This window comes from Crocodylus porosus, unplaced genomic scaffold, assembly GCF_001723895.1.
Source record: "Crocodylus porosus isolate Cpor-Errol unplaced genomic scaffold, CroPor_comp1, whole genome shotgun sequence".
Taxonomy (NCBI): Eukaryota; Metazoa; Chordata; order Crocodylia; family Crocodylidae; genus Crocodylus; species Crocodylus porosus.
The window spans coordinates 64,029-82,479 of NW_017728942.1; the positions used below are offsets into that span (position 1 = coordinate 64,029).

Below are 18,451 nucleotides of genomic sequence, written 5' to 3' on the forward strand. Positions count from 1 at the left end.
AGTGGGGTGGCCGGCAGTGACCACCTGCAGACACCGCCGACAGCATCAGTGCCACTTTTGCAGGGGGTGCACCGTCAACGTCAGGGGTTGCACGGTTGTTGCCAATGGACTTGAGGCATGACTCCGTGACTTTCGTGAATTGAGCAGCACCCAATTAAAAAAATTAATTTATATATGACAGTGCTTACTTCCTTACAGAGGTCAGGCGGTGGGGGTGGAGGAAATCAGTCAAGCAGGGACAAGCATGAGTCTGAGCTCATCTGCTTATCTCCTCATACCTCAGGATCTTGTGGCAACCCAGGGTTTCATGGCACCCTGCTTGAGAATCACTTGGTATGAGGGCTTAGGTTTCATTTAAAGCAGACGAACATATACACATGCAGCCACCCAAGCAGCTTCCCCATGGTAAAACTCTGCTTTTCTTTACTGGGGGAAAACTGGGTGCAGTGGCCCTAACTAGCTCAGCACTAGGAGTTCCCCTTTCTGCCCTAGCATGGGCACAGGTTTGATTTTTTTTAGGACAAAGCATGAATGGCGGGTGGAGTCGAGGAGGAGGAAGATTCCATCATTATGGACTGTTTATAAACACACCATGTTTGTCATGCTTCCCTTATCCCAGGAAAAGCCAATCAATTCCAGCAAGCAGCTCACTAAGAGGAGGGAAAAACCAAAAGCAAAGATTATACACTTTTAGATATGCTACCAGGGACCTGCTCCAGACTTTAGTTTTAGCACTGTAGTTATGTTGTTGGGAGTTGTCAAAATAGTCATAACAATAAACCCCTTAACAACTGGACCAGGATGAGACCCTTAGCTTGATACAAGTGCTCTTTTCTTTTCCTATCCTGCCTGTAACTGGTGTAGATACCCTCATCCTAAGCATATGCAGGCACATGAGATGCATATACTTACCCAGAGCAGGACAACTTTCTAGGATAGCTGTCCACCTAGAGCAGAACAACTTTCTAGGATGTACAAGGCCTACGTGTTTCTTTTCTACCACGTTTCACACAGACACCAAGGATGGTGCTGTCCTAGCGAAACATTAGACTTTCCCCCACTCCTTTCTACTTCCTCAGCCTCTTGGCATTTCATAACACGGCAGTCAATATTGAGGACCCAAACCTTTGCCAGTTAGGTAAATAGATAATAAAATCAAAAGTTTCAGGAAGTCTGACTGAAGACCCCTTCACAAGGCAGTTGCTCAAATTCTGTTCTTTTTGGCACTAGTAAAGCCATCCTTTCTGGAGTTTTCCAGTTAAGCTTTCCAGGCTGCAGAGAAGAGATTCTATTGGAAAAAAAAACAGCATCAAAAATTCTCCTTTTAAGCATCTAATAAAATAATGAAAAGCACAAACAGTCAACTGACTTGCATGTCACCTGGAACATGATTTCAGGAACTCCTGTGATTCCCTATCACCAGGCCTTCCTATGCATTTTAACTCCGAAGAAGGCTCCTTGCTCGAGTGATTTGTGTAGCAGTGACTGCAACAAATGCCAGCAACAACGCTTAGTCCGACTCCAAATAATCATGTGGGGTTCTTTCATTTTCATGCACCACTAGTAAAGATACTACAGGGGAAATTCTGCCTTCAGCATCAGCTGGGTAAGCCTAATATCAGCAGTGTGACCAACCAGACTGTGCACTACTCTACTTCTGATGCCCAAGGAGGAATAGAAACTACTCTCAGACTGGCTCAGCAGAACTCGCAAGTACTTAAAGACTCCAATTCTGTGTTAGTTGTTTAAAGTCAGCAGATACACAATGACATGTATATCAATACATACAACAGATCTGTTGATAAAGGTATCAATTTTTATATACCTTTAGACTATCCCCGTAATTTAATCAAACAGAGTTATATCTACCTCCAAAGCAAGAACAGTTTATATACAAGACATTTAAAATGAATAAAAAATCCATTTTTTAAAGACTCTAGCAGACTTTTTTTTTTAAACGGAAAATCTGCATTTGTGCTAAGATGCTGCATAAGCCATCTGCCAGCAATACAAGTGTGCTAGATACTTGGCAATCAAATATATAGAATTTGAAGGAGTAATCTGAAGTCTGCTGCTTTCAAGAGTCATATTCCTCCCTCATTCTCAAATGTGTTTCCAAGTGTAAACATTGAAGACGGTGCATGTCACCCCTCATTACTGTAAACCCACCCCAATTCTGATCACAAGAGCTGATAGGAAGTGGAGACAAAGCCAAGCTTCCATGTTGTATGAGCAGCACTGATGCTAGGTACAGCTTCCAGTCAGATACATTTAGACAGCTACCAAAAGGACTCAAATTATTTAACCATTTTAACTTGTAACCTCAGTGACCGCAAAATGCCCAGGAACAGAGGGAGGAACAGCAAGTTTGTAAATGGGCAGGCCTATAGCCAAACAAGCGTTTCCCAAGGGTAATTTTAAAACAAAACAAAATATACACTAGTATCTTTTAAAAATCATGTTTTGTATAGGAAGATTTGACAGAGATCTGCTATCAAGTACACAGGGATCTCTAGTTACCAGCTCCTGTAACAGAAACAGTTCCTAAGGGGCAGGGCTTCCTGCAGAATAAGTATGCATGATAAATGACAGCACTTCAGCATTGCAGGGGGATTTCACCGCTTTGTAGGTTGCTGCTGTAACAATCTTCTCTGACTCAGCAGCTGAAAGGAATGCCGGGAAAGGAGCACCATAAAAAAAAAAGTCATGCATTATTAATGTGGACTCTGGCAGCAAGGCGTGAGTTGGAAAAACACTGAAGAAAAATATGACTGCAGAACAAGGGAATGAGCTGCATGCATTGGAACAGGTCACTCCATTCTTTTTACACTTCCCATCTGGAATGTGAGTACATCAGATACTTGTCTAAAATCTCAGCCAGCTGCTAGTGTTGCATGCACTCCAATACCACCCAGCTTTTACTTTCTTAACATTGTGCCTCAGATCAGAAGGAGACCACACACTTACTGCAAAGGCTGTCAAACTTATCTGGCCCAGGACTAGTCCCCTGGCTGGGTGAACAGCAAGAGGCTGACCCTACAGACATTCCCTCTCCCTGCTTCACATGCTGGATCCAGTGCCTGCAGTGCTTGCTCCAGCTGGTCCAGGACTGCATTGCACTTGGCACTCACACTGCCCAGACTGGGATGCAAGTGGCACATGGTGCATATTCCAGTAAGTCCAGGGTGGATGCCACGTGCAGCACAAGTCCTGGACCAGCTGGAACAGGCATGTGAGCCAGCAGGCAGGGGATCTGTGAAGCCTCCATGGAGCCCCCTTGGCATGTCAGATCCAGAGCCCATGCAGGAACCTGTGCTGCATGCAGTTCACATAACAGACTGATCCAGTGTTGGGGGGGGAAAGGGGGGAGGAGAGAAGGGGAGGGTCCTGGACTGGCCCCATGTGGAGCCAGTACTGGGGGCTGGATGATGTGGTTCCTCCATATCTTTCACACCCCTGCCCTAGAGCTTGGAATTCAGATTTTCCCCAAAGCATCAGTGTTAGGGCTAGAAGTACTTACTGATTTCCCTTTCCTTGCTTTCTATTCCACTAATCCCCTTCCTGCTCGTGACCCCTATTTCTCCCTTCAATTCCTGGCTAAGGGGCCCACTATGTTGCTAGCTTGAGACATGATCTTAGCCATGATGGAGAGAGCTCAGTCTCCAATCCAGACCAGTGTCACAGAAGAGGCAAAAGACAAATCTGTAGAAGAAAAAAAAAAAAAAATCACACTTGAGGCTGTGCGTGCAACACTGACTGGATCAGCAATGGCTCCCATTAAGAGCCAACTGGACCATAAAGCTGAGGCCTGGATTCTGTACCACACAGAAGACTATCACAGGAAGATACAAAAGTTTGTGGAATATAAGGAACAGATTGGTCACATCTTAACAGTGCTAGAAAAAGATACCATCAGGCTGGTAGCTGGCCAATTTGTCTTGTTAATTTGAAAAAAAAGTATCAGCATTTCTGCAAGTTACTTTGGGTCTTGATATTCCATTTTTCACACTAAGTGGTAGGTAGCTTAACATTAGCAAAGACATGTGAATCAAGCCATGTGTACAGCATCCATGTCATAGCATGATTATACCCTGCTAAAGGGATCCCAGTGAAACAGAGAGGTAGCCCCTTCTCATACAGTCTTGCTTTACTACCCTTTCACTACTTCTTCACCTAGTGGAGTGAGGGCCAACATGCATTTTTATCGTTTTTCCCAGATACCATGCATACTAGATGTCTAACACCTCTACAACACTTCAGGGTGGGAAGTGATGAAGGTAACCAATTCATGGTTGGTATGTGCAGTCATGACAGCGATGTCTGTGCAAGGCAAATCTTGTAAATTTTCATAAGGGACAGTGAACCCATCTTAACAGAAGGAATTTGACAGACTCAAAATGTTCACTAAAAGGGTCAAGAATATATTACAAGGCTTTGCAGTTTTAGTGTACAAGCAGATGGATACAACTGTTTCATTTCAACCCCAAGAAGCTCTTTTGATAGTGTTGTTTGGCTCATAGCTGAGAAGTTTTCAACATGGATTACTAGTCTGCCATGATATTGCTCACGGGTATAAAACTAATTACATTTCAATAATGTTGCATGTACCACAAAAAAGGAGTTTTCTGAAGAGGTATTTGTCCACTAGCTTGGAATCAACCTCCAAGAGCAAAAACGTTTAATGTCTTGAAGTTAGTTCAATGCAATGCACGATGTTTAGCATCTTGGCCTGTTTTTTCCTGTAACATGCCCTTACAGAAGCATTCTTACCATCTGCAGTTTTAAAAAAGGCCTCTGAATGCTCCAGTCGCTGTAAGGAACACGGACCTGAGTTCACTATGACAGAGTAGCTCTAGAGGTAGTGTCTCATAGATGACAACTGCATTCAACCACCAAGAGAAGCAATCAAAACCAGAAAGGATTAACTTCAGGAAACGCTGCAGAATCCTGACAGTCACTGACCCAGAAGACCTGGGTGTGGTTTTACTTAAACCTAAAGCTCTGTTTGTGCACCTCAGAAAAATGAAACAGTGTCTCATGCTAGGACTTGAATTTGTTTTTCATAGGGACTGCAGAGGTTTTTTTTAGACAGAGGATTAAATCACTAAGCTACCTCCCACCAGGGGACAATTTACACAAAGAAAAACAGGGAATTCCAAGATTCCTATATTGTCATGGCCTGCCGAATGCTGGACACACTCCAGGCATTCCTACTGGAAGTGTAGTTACAGGTGCAATCCTTTCATTGCTTCTGGGACTCTTCCAGTAACCAACTATAATGCACACATATCTCTAGAGATATTCCTGTCGGGAAGTTACATCACTATTTTGGGTACAGTTCTCCCTTCAAAATAATGGTAGTTCCAGGAAGACTTCTAAGAGCAACGGGGTTTTTTTTAATGGTTAGGTTCAATAGGTCCTAAAGAGAAGTCATAAGACAGATATCACCATGTTGACCTAAATCAAGACTACTGGATTTTTTTTTCCACTCCTTTGAGTCTTCCCCCCAGGCAAGTCCCTTCATCTTTTTGCCTTCCAACAACCTACCTTACAACAACAACGAAAAAAAATGGTCTCTGACATCTTGAGGCTGACTTTGCTATAATTTGTTAAATTGTGTGTATAGAAGCCACTAAAGTGCAAAGACTTAAAATGTTTTGCTGCTGAAAAATATAACCAGACCTGCACATATACAAAAGAAGTAAAAGATGCTATGGCAATAGATGTTTTCAAGAAACTTGATCTAACCACTACATTTGCATAATAAAGATACGTTATTCACCTTGACTAAGCCTTAGCAAAAGAAGCCCTTCAAAAGTAGTATAACTATTAGATTATTTTCCCCCATTTTTTAGAATCCTTTTGCATAAGGACTGCTGGAGAAGTTCAAGAATTCTGCAAATCATGACCTGGATCATAGTGTAGTAGCATGCAGACTTTAGTAGGATTTTTAAGGTGGGAAGAATTTATTATTCATCCATTTTTGCATTGTATCTGAGACACCCTAAAACAATTCCAGGCTAACTGCTAAACACCCATTCTGTGCTTAGAAGTTAAAATTCACCTCCATTAACAGCAATGAAATGAGAACAGTTGCAGCAAACATACAGATCCCCATCTCATTTCTTTTCAGATTAGTCTCTAGGGTTTTCAGAGTGTTCACATGGTGCAGATGCTGCCTGAGTTAATATAATTAATTAGTCCACCTGGAAAGAGACAGACAGACAATAGGCTCAAGGAACAAAACAACAGCTGACAGACTCCTTTGTATCTACCAGGAGTGATAGCCACCTGAGTTGTCTGAGCCCTGTTGAGACCACAGCCCTGCTATTGGCTCTAGTTGCCTGACCTCAAATGGCAGCTTAATATTCAGGCTGTGATCCCTGCAGCTGTAACTTTCTCTTCCCACTCTGTAACAGAGACTAGACTTCTCCCTACAGGGTCCACTGACACCTTAGGAGCATGGTTTCAACACGATCACTTCAGAGAAAGTGACTCTAGCTAGGAACAACTGTCAGTAGAGACAGATAAGCCATTCAGCTCTTGGAGCGATGCCTCAGTCTAAACAATAAGTGGTCAGGTGTTCACAACATCAAGGCAATGCCTCGATCCACAAAAGTCCAAATCCAGTATCATTTGGGATGAAGTGCTATGTGCATTTAAATAGGGGTATAGCTTGTAGCCCTGATGGTCTAAGGACATAGGCAGACAAGCTTCTTTGGGTAAATCTGATATCTTTTATTTGACCCACTCAAATAGTTGGAAAAATTCTTCTTTGCACAAGCTTTTGGGTACAAATACCCTTTGTCAGGCTGAGGAAGTGTCTGCAGTTGCACACACCAACAGATACTTCCTCAGCCTGATGAAGGGTATTTGTATCCAAAAGTTTGCTCAAATAATTTTCCCAAATATTTGAGTTGGTTTAATACAAGATATCAGATTTACCTAAAGAATGATTATGTTTCCATAAGTTACCTATTTGTCTTGCAGATGCCATGGACCAAATAACATTAGCAACAGTGACCGAAGAGAGATACTGTTTTTGTCATACAAGGCTTGGTGCATTGTATAGCTATTAAGGCTTTGATATTTCTTACTCGTACATTGCTCAAAACCACAAGGCTGACCATAGAGCAAAATGGCTAAAAGTAGCAATCTTGGACAGAGAACAGCCCAATGCATCAAATAATAGGCTTTAAAAACCCAATAATCCACCATCTCAGTATAAAGGTATCCAAGCCAAACTAGTCTGTAGTCTTGCTTAAAGAAAGGATTTCATTTGATACATGTTGCGAAAGTTATAGCCCTGAAGTCATCTATTACTCAAGGCCTAGATACACTAGCGTGATTTCCCTGGCCAGCAATCACTTTGTGTAAACGTGACTACAGACAATGCTCAAGCCCCACTTTACCATGGGGTTAAAGTCAGTCCCCCTGGTTACAGGTTTATTTTAAAAGGAGCAGCTCCTTATTCAAAGCTAATTAGTCATGAAACAGGGATTACTTATGTTTACTGGCAGTCATATGCCAGACTTAGCATATGAGACACACGAATTTGAAATCCTAGCAGTGAGCAGCCTCCTTGGGTGAACAAAGCATTTAAAACCACTCCAGCATTGTGTGCAACAAGGCTGCACTGACACTCATTCACAGTCTTATCTGGCAAAAGTAAAAAACAAAACAAAAACAAAAATGGTAGTGAACTTTATGCAGAAACATTGCTGCTTCTGGGTATACATAACAATATTTTACTTTGGGTCTTGTTCCTACATTTTGAAAGGTGAACAGAAGACAGCAGCATTGTTAGGAGACAAGTTTTCATATCAAGAAGCATGAAAGAAGATCTGGAAAGTACTGACTGGAAAACCTGCAGACAGGAACTGTCTCAGTTTCCTGTATAGCCACTTGGCATGTCATGGTTCTAGTTGCTGGTCCTTTCCTCTTGTCTTATACCTCCACTGCTCAGTGGAAACACTCCATGGAACCATCTGGCCATCCTGTTGCCTCCCAACAGAAGATGGAGCTCAGGATTATAATTCAACCTGGGTAGTTTAGGGCTGTCACAGACCTTACAGTCATCTCATTCGCATGGAAATGGCAGCATCCAGGTAGCAGAAAGAAACTCCAGTTACCATTCAAGCAAAAACATGAGGCAAAATTATATTAAGTTCTTCCAGGCATAATGAAGACATCAAATGCCAGTGTGCCTTTCAAGTGTGGAACCATGGCCCAGCAACAGCACACACTTGACACTGCACAACTGGGATGCAGATCAGAAGTGACCAGCACTCTCTCATGGGAGCAGAGTATGCTGGTTCTACCTTTGTGACCAAACTGCAGTAAAAGAACAAACTGAGGCAAAACCTTGCTGTCAGTGACAGATGCCCAGAAGGCAAATGGTCTCAATACCTGTCTATGCCTTCATTATTTACTTGCCTTCTAAACTTCTCCCTGAGGATTGTATTGTCAAAGAAAGAAGGTATCACTAGCACTGGATTTCATTCCTAGCAACCTATCTTTTTCTCTTGTCTTATACCTCCATTGCTCAGCTAAAATTCTCCATGTAACTATTTGGACATCCTCTTGCCTCTCAATAGAAGACAGAGCTCAGGGTTATAATTCAAACTGGGTAGTTTAGCGCCGTCGTAGACCTTCCAGTGGTCTCATTGTTGGCTACACCTAGTTTCACCTCGTCTTATTGCAACTTTTTCACCGCTAAATACTTTGTTTTAAGGCAGGGGTGTCCAACCTCTTTGAATGTGGGGCCAGATCGTGAACTTTTTATCACCCTATGGGCCGATGAGCCATATTCAAAGACCTCACAGGCAGTGGTATCACATCAGCCCCCCCCCCCACAAAATGAAAGTACAGTGTTTACTTTCATTTCCCATCGCAGCACCCTGGGGCTCAGAGAACAGCTTGGAGGCCCGCATGTTGGACAAGCCTGTTTTAGATCCGTCAGTGATACGCAGGCCATTAAAATGTACAAGTTGCACTTGATAGAGTAAATGAGACATTTTACAGAATAGGACAACGGCACATACGTACACTCCTTCCCAATATTACTGGAAGTTTTCACTTTTTAGACTCAGTGTTATTCCAACACACCCATTTCAGAGAAATGTCCATAGTACAGAGAAGAGAAAAATTGCCCTCAAGAAATTTGCTGCCATGCCAAAGCCAAGTTTCTGTTATGACAGTGTTAACCAACAAGGGTTTTTATGCCAGTAACCAACACCCCTGATGGGTGTGGAGTATGCCTGTCATCACCTAACAACATGGGGGAAATAAAAATCAAGATGAACTATAACGCTTGCACATAGGAAGTAATTTTGACTGAATGATTTAGATGTGCTTCACTTTCCTATCCCAGGTTCTAACAAAGGAGATTCTCCCTGAAAAAAAACAAGTTTTAAATAAAAATTAACACCACAAGCCTCCTGCCCAAAGCAACGCCTGGAGAGAGATGCCCAGTGCATACAGAAGGTGCTACACAAACTCATGTATTGAAGTCAAAGACCTCCACTGTGAAGAAACTATGTAAAAGTAACCTTCTAAGAACATATCCATGCAGATACCTAATCTTAAAGTGAAAATGCTTAGGATGAAACAGTAACTTATTTTGCAAACAACTTGCAAAAGCATAGCTATTTATAACAACAATACAGAGTAACATCCAGTTTCCCCAAATCCTTGTAAACTCAATGCTATGTTTTTAGGAAGCTACACTACCACTACAGCACAAAACTCCAGATGCGTCTACTCAGGCATTCAAGAAGCTGACATCCTTCTAAATATATACAATTAAAAATTCAGGGGAAAGAAGGTTGAAATTAAAGGAAAACCTTTGCTCAAAAACCTAAATCTGTGCTATGTTTTTGAGCAGTTTCTGTGTGCACAAGGACAACTTTTTGCTTTAGTGTTAGCTTCAGTGTAGTTATACACAATAATAATTACTTATGTAAGTTTGTTTCTGTGCTTATGCTTAGAAAAAAAAAATGAGAATAATTTGTAACTGAAGGATGAAAGTCGCAAAAGCAGGAAACAAGCCTAGAAAACATTTCCTTGGTTCTCGCATGCAAAGAAGTAGAGCTGTTGTCTATAAGGTGCTCAGCATGAGGAGGTAACCACTTATGTCTTTGCAATCTATGCATTTAACAACCAATCCGTATTACTGATGCTCAGTTTTCCTTGAAGTGTAACAATTAGTTGCCATTGTATATTATATGAAGCAGCTATGAGATAGCACTACATTACAACTCCAGCCAAACCTGAAACAAAAGGTAGCAGAAATCTGGAAAACAGGAAATGTTGAACAAGAGGGAAAACCCACTCAACTTGTGTGCACAGCCTGGCTATGAGAAAGTAAATAGCTTCCACATGGATTTGGAAGAAAAGGTAGTTTGTATTTTGAAGTGTGCACACAAAGAGGAGTATTTTATTCAAGTATTAGAGAGAATTAGGGGTTGGGCATGTTCACACTGATTCACTCACTGCACAAGCTCTAGCTTGCAGGATGTTAAGAAAAACATCCTTACCCATGAAACTAAGGACAGGGGGTGGTGTGGTAAAGGCTACCCCAGGTGCCAGGGTAGATTTGATTTAAATCAAATTGATTTAAATCACGATTTAAATCACTGCTCAGGAAACCTCAACTTAATTGTTTTCTACAAAAAGTGCATTCTTCTTTGATATAGCCTTAATATTATTCACAACTTAGAGAAAGATGTAGCTTTCGCTGTCAGAAGGTACATGCTATATGTTTTAAAGAAATGATTTATTTTGATCTTTTTTCAGATTAATTTTGCATCTATGTTAGAAAACTGAATTATGATTTGGTTATTTTATTTACCAAAGCTAATTGAAGCAGATACTTGTGAAGTCATTGGAAGCAGATACTTGTGAAGTCATTGGAAGGTGAACCATCTTCAATTCACTAGATTAATCATGGATATTTGGGGGATATTTTTGCCACGCTGTATTAGAAGGACAACAACAGCCATCACCAAAAACAACAGACATTTAAATTGTTTTTACTTAACTAAAACAACAAGCTTATGTATTTTGAATATTGTTCTTCAACAACACACGTACAATTATTTTAACAAAACAAACATATGTATTTTTGAATTTGTAACTATTTTAGTTATAAATGTGTTTGTAACAAAAATTAAATAGATTTCAGCCAGGTAAATACGAGAAACTGAAAATACTTGCAGAGACAACAGGGCTGATGGGTAGGTAATCATGTCTGTTATCTCCCATCTCCATATATTGCTGTTAACAAGGATGTTATCTCTGAAGACACAAATCCACAGTTTGAGAAATGAAACTGAGAGGTGAAACTAAGCATCACAGAGATGCTTAATGGGATCTTCTAGACTGAGCACCGAGTCCCAGTGGGTAGAGTGGATTTCTTTAATCTTCACTAATCTATACAGGAGCTCCTGGGAACCCCATGAGATTGGGCCCCTAATACAGTCCATTTAGTCTATATTGTATACTGCTGTGACCTATTTATAAAACTCTTCTAAAAAGGTTACATGAATATATTGTCTCAAATAGTACACAGTTAGAAGTTATAATCCCTATTCCATGATGATATCTGTGAACCTTAACATGTGTTAAGTTAAAACCATCTTTACATAGGTTTATTTTTTAAAAGCATCTTAACAAAAATAATTATTGATTTGTATCCAGCCTGCCAGGTGCAGAAGACAACAGACAGGGACCTGCAAACCTAAACATCCAAGAACTTCAGGCTTCCCATGAATACATGGCAAGTTTAGCCACTTCCTACAGAACTGGGGCTTTCACTCCTAGACCTCTCTACAATTTCCCATTGCAGCAGCTCAACCTACAGTAGCAAGAAAAAGAACTGCTAGACTTGATTATAACAGTGGAGACCTCTGCAGCCTGGCTAGCCCATTCTACACTGACACAGGCTGCAGAGATCTCCAAAGCAGCAGAATAAAAGGACCCTGCTGAAGACAGTTTATCTAGCTTTTCTGGTTGTGAAGGAACCACACGCGTGTCAGTCAACATGTACTTCAACATCAACAAGTGAATAACACCAAGTGTGAATTATCCTATCATCACAGAAAAGTGTCCACTGGAACTTCAAACATGACAATTTAAAGCTCATCTACTCCAGGGAATTTTTACAAGTCTTCAGCTCAAGAAGCCATTTTCTCTGTTGTCTCAATTAAGTTGGATCACGGAAAATCTAACTGAGTGGTGCATCTCATCTAGGGACAGTCATAAAGTGTGCCTAATGCTGGTGCAGCTGAAAAAGTGACTATGTGGAGTATGTTGGTACAAATTTTATACAGCCATCAGGCCCCAAGGACCAGATTTTTAACAGTATTGTACTAATATACAATGATGAACACTGAAGCACTTACAGAGGTGGATTTAGTGAAAAACTATTTGGCTCTTCAAACTACTAGCAAGATGTTGGACAATGCCTATTTAAACAGGAGTGGGATAGACACTAACGTCACTTTTACACACGCTCCAAGCGTGGAGGAGGAGAGGGGGTACTTTAGAGCAGCTCCAACAGCTGCCCTAATTAAAGCACCACAGCATCTTGTGTATCAGCGTCCCCATGCTCGTTCCACAAGCTTTAGTTTAAGCACCCCACTGCCATTTTTAAGCATGGGGATGCTGACACATGAGACATGGGAGGCTGCTGGAGTACAGCAATTACCACACTCCAGCAGGCTCAATGAATCAAGTCTACTCTGATATGCTGTTACAGTATGTTGGAACAGCCTCTACACTTGTGTACAGGCACCCCAGGTCTTAAGGCTCTGTGGCAACTGGGATGAGCAGGTTTGGAAGAATAGGCAGTGACTAGGACCACAGGAGCAGGGCAACTAAAGAGCAGGCCAAAAGGAAGTTATGATAAAGCAATACAAGAACAGGGTCAAGGATTTGACAGAAGTGCCTCTGGAAGGGAAGGAGGAGAGGGAAGGAAAAGCTGCTAGAAAATACCCCTGAAATTAAATACCACTCATAGGCAGTCTTTGAAAACAGAGGGGCAGGAAAGGTTCAAACCCCAGACAGATTTCTCTCCAAGGAATTCCTGCATCTCAGATGGTGACTAATTAGTTGTAGAGAAGGATAAATAAATGCTCATGTATTCCTAATGCACTCATCCACCTAGCAACTCAGATGGAGGTTATGTATGTGAAGTTTGCAGCTCAACCTATCTTAGAACAGCAAGAAACTTCTGTGTAACCCACCTAAATGTATACTGGATAAGTACATAAGTAACTCAAATACACAGTAACTCTTTGTCTTCACTGTCTACTTTGTAAGTAATGTGACTGTACTCCATTTAACCATTTATTTGTTGAAATTGACTGTTCTCTTTCAATCTCAAGCTTCCATAGCAGCCTTGAAATGACTAGGGTCTGTCTGTTTCCAGCTGATATTCAAAGCATAAAGCACTTTGTGAGAAGTGACAAGAGCCTTAATAAGGTATGAAAGCCTCAGACCTGCTTTTCCCTAGTCAATGAACATTTTTTACGCTAATTTCTGGTAAAGAGGAAGCCTTTTTTCCCCAGAAGCGAGAGAACACTGTGTATATCACAGAGGGTGCTTTTCCCAACTCCACTCCCAACAGGGGCAAGAACAGGGGCATCAGCCAAGGAAGGTCTTCCTACCCAGACAGACAGAGAAGAAAGCCTGAAAACTCCTGAAACACACATGTGGTGTTTATGAGAACAGACATGGGGGAGGAAGAGAACAGTGCCACCCTCAGCCCAAAAAAGAAACCCAGCAGGGAATTTGCCCCTTCTGTTAATTTCAGATGCAAATACTTGCGCTATGGTGATGGATGGCAAAATAAATATTTAAGATAGAGTGCCACCCATTCTTTCTCCTAGCCCCTGAGAAAGAAAAACAGCCTCCCTCACTCAAAACCTTTCATGCATTTTTTGCTCTGCTGAAGCCAATTACTTCAGTCAACAATGAATCTGCAGAATCAGAACCTTAGTGCTATTGACACAAATTTGTATTGTGTTCACTCTATTGTATTCACACCAGTATAATGAGACTGGCTCACTCCTGTGGGATATATGCAGTTAGATCTTGGAGAGGTGCTTAAATTACCAGGAACAACCAGTCGCAGTGGTAGCCCCTTTTATACTCAAATTGTTGAACTGTTTTAACTATGTAATTAAACACCCAACACAAATAGATCAGTACAAAAACACTTTGTGAAGAGCTAAGCATCCATTGCTTTCAGAGATCTATGCGAAAGTTCCTCCACACCCCACAAAACTGGGCAATTTGGTTGCAGCCAGAATGTGTGTACATATTAAACAAAACCTGAAAATCAGAAGATTCTCCACTTTAAGCAGGGGAGAGGGAAGAGAGGGGCACACCAAATGTGAACCGAACAAAGGAACATTACTCTTTGGATAGAGCTGCCCTCTCCCTTGGATAAAGGCAAATAGGAAATGAAGTCACACCAAGAAAGCTACACGGTTTATTTTTTCAACAGTTACCACAAAAGACATCTGTGCACAAAAAAAGCCTCACTTTCATTCTAGCAATCCTTTCTAAGACTAAACAAACCTCTCTCTAGAAAGGTCTGTCTTACCTCTCTTTGCCTGTGGTCAGAACTTCTGGTTACTTCCCTGTTTTTGGTTAAAGTATAGAAACAATGCAAAATGAAAGGAGTCTCATCAGTCCCACACCTTCCTCTATTCTTCAGCTAACTGACTGCAAAACTTGTCTTCATCTTCCCTTGCTGAGGAGCCCAGCAAGGGCTAGCATTAAAACAGTCGCCTCTCAGGGCTCTTTACAGAAGAAAAACAGACCAGCCCTATTCCATTGCTAAAAGAAGTGTCAGCCAGTTCAAACACTGCTCTGCTAGAGCTAGAGAATGTAAACTGGGTACACCAGAGCTACTTCATACCCCATATGATAGATCTATTAAGAGCTACAGAATAGCTACATTAAGAGCTAGGAAGCCATCTAAAGAGCAGCTGTAAGCAATCTTAACTTTCCCTCCAACACCACTCATCACCTCAACTTCCTCCTCTCCTCAGAAGAGCTAGGCAGAGGAAAGTGTCAGTATCCTGCAAGCACAGGATTTTCTATATTGTCTTTAAAGGATGTTTTATTTAAGGATTGCAGAATTCCCCTCCTAACAAGTATCCAATCTATTTGCAAGGTCAAGTTATGCAGGCAAAAGAGCATGCAGAACTCTCCGTAACAGCACAGGTTTCTAGATGAAAGCCACAACAAGCAAGCCAATCACTGCAACCTATGCCCCAGGTCTTTGGCTTTGGCACAGCTTAGACACCACTTTTAGTTGAACTTGGGATGAGGATTCTGGGACAGTTCTGTCCTTGAGGACAAATCAAGGTTAAAAAAGCCCATATTAAAATGTGCAGCACCCTGTCAAATTAAAAACATGTTCATTTTATGAAGTGGTAAATAATGAGCTCTCTCAAAGGTTCATACAATGCCAGTACCAGGCTTCTTCCCAGTTATTGTGGAAACGAAATATAAATTTTATACCAAAATTATTCAGATTATAATTGTCCAAAAAATAAATAATCTGTTAATAAATCTACTTCCCTACTCACTCTGAGGTGGAATGGGCAGCATTACATGCTACTTTTTGCCAAGAAGTCAACAGGGGCATTTTTTGAATGGAAAGATCTGCTGTGTTTGAAAGGAGACCTGCATCATCTCTGAAGCCTTCAGATGGGGTGTTCTGCTAGCATGCTCCTTTGCCTGCCACATGCAGATGTACAGGAAGCACTAGTTTCATAGAGACATTTATTCCCAGAGTTGTTGGAAACACTGGGTCATTGGCTGATGGAATAAATGATTGTCAAGTTGCCCATTAGCCCTTGTATAACAGTTCATAAACAGAAGCACCATAGACTTTAGAGTTTGATTTACAGCTATGAATTTCAGTAAGCATGTGGAATTTTGGCTCCAACACATTCAGCCAAGCCCTGGGAAACAGCTGATCCAAAGTCAGATGCACGGACTGGAGGTGAAAAGGCCCTGTACACCAGAGGTCAGGGAAAATTTGCTCCCTATAGAAAGAAGAAAGTAGAAATGCATCCCTAACTCCAGAAACAGGGACATTTTCCTGACATTTTCCACGCCTAACAGAACCATCTTTTCTCTACAGATCTCTGGGAACCTCATTTGACCATTATCAAGAAGCTCAATGGCAGCATTGCAAACAAAAAGTAGGCATGCAACAGTGTAAATTTGCTAACATTTTGGATATGACACTCAAACAACTCCAAGCCTAGACAACATTTCTTCACCTGCAAGAAAGCAGAAGGTGTGGCCACGCACTCCAACTGCTTTTTTATCATCTCTACTCAGCATTTGAATCTGTGTGGAGATGAAGATCCCACAAAATACTACTTTTCCAGAAGGTTTCCAAAGCTGGATACCAGGGAAAGGACACATACTAAATAGAAACAAGCAAAAGCTCCCTTTAAAAGCACACTGGTAGGTTTCAGCTGGGTTCTCATGCTCCAGGACAAGGCTACAAGGCGTGTAGTTCACAGAAACCAGAGAAATGTAATTAACGTGAAACACCCACAAATTGTTTAACCATTTTTTTTTTATTATTATTTTTTTAACAGCTTGCTGTACCACAAGTTAGGTTTCAGGCCAAATTTTCCCTTGAGCTATGATGTCACAGAATCATAGAAAATGAGGGCTGGAAGGGACCTCAGGAAGTCATCTAGTTCAACCATGCCACCTTAGTCAGGGGAGGAGGGTACGTGCCACTCCTGTGACCAGTGCTGCCAACTGGGGGGGACACAACCCCACAACCATTTCCGCTGACCAGGGAGAACCCCCCCCTGCAGCCAATCTTGCTGTTCAAGGGCAGGGGGTCCAGATGCGGCCAATCCCACCAACAGTGGTGAGGTGGGGAGGTCTCTTCTAGTGAGAAAAGTTTTCCTAATAACTTGCAGCAAGCAAAATTTAGATAAGACCGTTGCTCCTTTTTCTGTTATCTGCCACCACTGAGAACAGTCTAACTCCAGCATCCCATGGAAATAACTGTCTTTGTTACTTTCTAAAGTACAAAGTACAATAAAATCTCTCTCGCAAGGGATAAGAGCAGGCAATAAACAAATTACAGGCATTTCATTGCATGTCTGCCCAGTCCATCATGCATGTGTGGTATATTATGGCTGACTAGCAAGAAAGGAGTTATGACCCAAGATAAATACTTTATAATCGCAGCTCATGACACATTAAAAAAAATTGAGGTTAAAGTCAGTAATGCTTCTTAGATAATGCAAGGGGTCACAAGAACTAGGCATCATAATATAAAACTAGCAGGTAGTAAGTTTAACAAAATGAAGTTCTTTTTCACACAGCATGTCATTCAAGTATGAATTCCTGATAGAAGATAACAGTTCAGCTAGGTTCAAAAAAAGGGGAACTGGACAAATTCTGGGAGGAAAGCAGTATCAATAGCTATTGAGCATGAGTGAAGGGTACCACCTCTGAATTAAACTTTCTAGCCTTAAATGCTGGAGGCTGCCATGCAGAGGAACAGTAGGGGGAAAAACCCCACCCTGGTCAGACCCTACTTCAGTCTCCCATTCAGCACCCACTCCCTGCCACAGGCCTGTTTAAGGCCTGTGTGCCCACAGCGCAACAGTCAGCCCCCTCCTGTAACAGGGAGGCCTATTAAATGTGTGTCAACCAACTACTTGGGACAACAAAAGAACAGACTGAGGAACAAACTTCTTCCAGAGGTGGTGCAGGCACCTACCCTGGTGGTTTTCAAGAGGAAACCGGACAGTCACCTCGCTGGGGCTGGACCCAACCATCTGCAAGGTCCCTTCCAGCCCCTAACAACTATGAATCTATGAGCAAGTAGGGACAGGAGTGAAGGTCATAGGTTAAAAACGAATGTACCAAGGGGACTAAGCAGAGCACACTAGACAGTGCCCACTAATCCTTGAACAAGTCTAAGGAAAATGCCTCTCTTCCTGGAGACGCGAATGGACAAGGGGCAGGAAAGCAGCCCCACAGTCCTGACTGAGTCCTTCTTTCTGGTCACATAAATGACCAGCGGGGCTGGGGCCAGGCAGAAGACCGGGCACGCCTACAATCTGACCCCGTCTACAGCAGCCGTGACGTCCACAGCTCAAAGCAACCCCTCCAATAACCAGAGAGCAAGGCGTGACTGGGACGGACCCAGTGCCAAGGCAGGACCTGCACGGGACATGCCATGAGGATGAGCACATGGGCTCAGCTAGGGGCAAGAAACGTGAAGGCTGGAGCAAGAGGGGGCATTTCTCCCCCTGCCCCCTTAAGGAGGGCTGACTTTGCCGCCCAGCCCACCCCACCGCGCCCCTTGCAATCACAAACTGAAGGCCCTGAAAATTGAAAAAAAAAAAAAAAAAAGACACCTGTGGGGCTCCAGCAAAGGGAGCTT

At 42.1% G+C, this 18,451-nt stretch overlaps 1 protein-coding gene across 1 annotated transcript in view; it reads right to left on the reverse strand.

Annotated features, from left to right (window-relative positions):
- Nucleotides 1-18,444, reverse strand: part of B4GALT5 (beta-1,4-galactosyltransferase 5) — a 51,695-nt gene extending 33,251 nt beyond the window's left edge. The window contains exon 1 of the mRNA XM_019548110.1: nucleotides 18,426-18,444. The gene's annotated coding sequence lies outside the window, so the exon portion shown is untranslated. The remainder of the gene's footprint in view (nucleotides 1-18,425) is intronic.
- Between the last annotated feature and the right edge of the window lie 7 nt (nucleotides 18,445-18,451).